This window comes from Chiloscyllium punctatum, chromosome 13 (genome assembly GCF_047496795.1).
Source record: "Chiloscyllium punctatum isolate Juve2018m chromosome 13, sChiPun1.3, whole genome shotgun sequence".
In the NCBI taxonomy this organism is placed as follows: Eukaryota; Metazoa; Chordata; class Chondrichthyes; order Orectolobiformes; family Hemiscylliidae; genus Chiloscyllium; species Chiloscyllium punctatum.
In genome coordinates, this window is record NC_092751.1 from 101,940,934 (window position 1) to 101,943,017 (window position 2,084).

At 46.4% G+C, this 2,084-nt stretch overlaps 1 non-coding gene across 1 annotated transcript; it reads left to right on the forward strand.

The window, feature by feature from the left end:
- Positions 1 to 1,692: 1,692 nt before the first annotated feature.
- trnal-uag (transfer RNA leucine (anticodon UAG)) lies at positions 1,693 to 1,773 on the forward strand. Its single transcript has one exon. It is a non-coding gene; the product is annotated as a tRNA-Leu (tRNA).
- Positions 1,774 to 2,084: the final 311 nt, after the last annotated feature.

The window sequence follows — 2,084 nt, forward strand, 5'->3', positions numbered from 1 at the left end:
TCACACAAGCTGATCATGTGCCTGTTCAATTACCTTTGTGGAACTGAAGCATCTTGAGTGATGCTTGGTGGATTGAGGACAGCTGCAGCTCCTGATGTGTGCAATTTTACAGCAATGATTTTTGTCCATTGATTCGACTGCCAGCTACAATTATCGAAGACAGTGACAGCAGCACTCACTCAGCAATCCTAAATATGTATGTGTGTGTGTCTATATGTGTGTGAGTGTGTGAGAGAGGGTATGTGTGTGTATGTGTGAGAGAATGTGTGAGAGAGTGTGGGACAGTGTGTGAGAGAGAGTCCAAGTGTGAGAGTGTGTGTGTGAGAGTGTGTGTATGAGAGAGTGGGTGTGTGTGTGTATGAGAGAGTGTGTGTGTATGAGAGAGAGAGTGTGCATGTGAGTGTGAGAGAATGTGTGTGTGTATGTGTAAGAGTTGTGTGTGTGAGTATGTTATGTGTGAATGTGTGTGAGAAAGTGTGTGTGTGTGAGAGTGAGTGAGCGTGTGTGGGTGTGAGAAGGAGCATGTTGTGTGTGTGTGTGAGATAAAGAGTATGCGTAAATGTGTGTGTGTGAGTGTGAGTGGGCTGTCATGATCCCACTAACTGCCAGCACGAGGCCCTTAACCCAAGTCCACTGAATACTCTCCAGTTCCCATAGCAGCCGATTTCCCATTCATAAACAAATGATGATGAAGCGTGGCTATGGCAACAAGTTTGCCTGGATTTTGCTGAGGTACCAATGGGGTTTATTTACAACGTAGCTCCTGAGGGTTTCCTCATTTACCTTTCCTCATTATCATTGCAACCAGAATAACTCTTTCAGCTGCAGTATGCACGACAAAGCTCATTTTTGACCACCTTTTCCCTCTGTCCCTTGTCCCCTCCACGAACAAGGAATTACACTTGCTCTGTATTGTCTGCGTCAGTAGCGGCTCTGAAGAACTCACTAGTTTTATTCTAGGGCGAACGTCAACACCTCTATTTATGTCACAGCTTTATCATGGAATGGTCTAAATTTCTGAATATTGCCGAGGATGAAAAGGAAATGCAGAACTGTCCAAAGTGCTCATCAAATAAATTGTTTAGCTTTGGAGAATCGCTGATGCAGCACAATCTGCTAATTACCAACACCAGTGTTGCGATGCCTTATCATCATTCTGCAAGCAAAAGAGGCAGATATTTTGTGAGCAGTAAGATTACACAGATGGCAATAAGGTAAATGGCCATAAAATCACTTTCTAGTTCCAATGATTAAGACAAGCATGGACAGTGGCAAACTCCCTCCAAATGGTGTCATTGTATTGTATTGGCTTTATTGGCCAGGAAACTGAGACCACATCTACATGGTAAAAACAATGACTGCAGATGCTGGAAACCAGATTCTGGATTAGTGGTGCTGGAAGAGCACAGCAGTTCGGGCAGCATCCAACGAGCAGCGAAATCGACGTTTCAGGCAAAAGCCCTTCATCAGGAATATTCCTGATGAAGGGCTTTTGCCCGAAACGTCGATTTCGCTGCTCGTTGGATGCTGCCTGAACTGCTGTGCTCTTCCAGCACCACTAATCCAGAACCACATCTACATGTCCTACCTTCAGCAATGAATTGGAATGACCCCTATTCATTTTGTGCTAAGATCATTGCACATGTACCTGAATAACTGGCTTGATGACACTCCAGCACAGAAATTGCACCTGGCAGTGTGGCCGAGTGGTCTAAGGTGCTGGATTTAGACTCCAGTCTTGGGGGGCTGTGGGTTCGACTCCCACTGCTGCCATTCTTGTGAGTTGCAGGTTGCACTGCAGTGAGTTAAAGTTTGTATTAAGCGTTGCTGCATTTAAGCTCAACGCAACATGCTGGGTTGGCTTCTTGGAAACTTATCTTAGATATGGGAGAGCGCAGACTCTCTACCTGATCAGCGTCTGTGCTGTCGTGCCCACATTTGCCTCCCACACGGAAAGTGCCAGGCAGCTCCAATGCTGGGCAAGTTGTGCGACTCCCTGTTTGGGATGGCACGATGGTTCAGTGGTTAGCACTACTGCCTCACAGCGCCAGGGACCCGCCTCGGGCGACTGTCTGTGTGGAGTT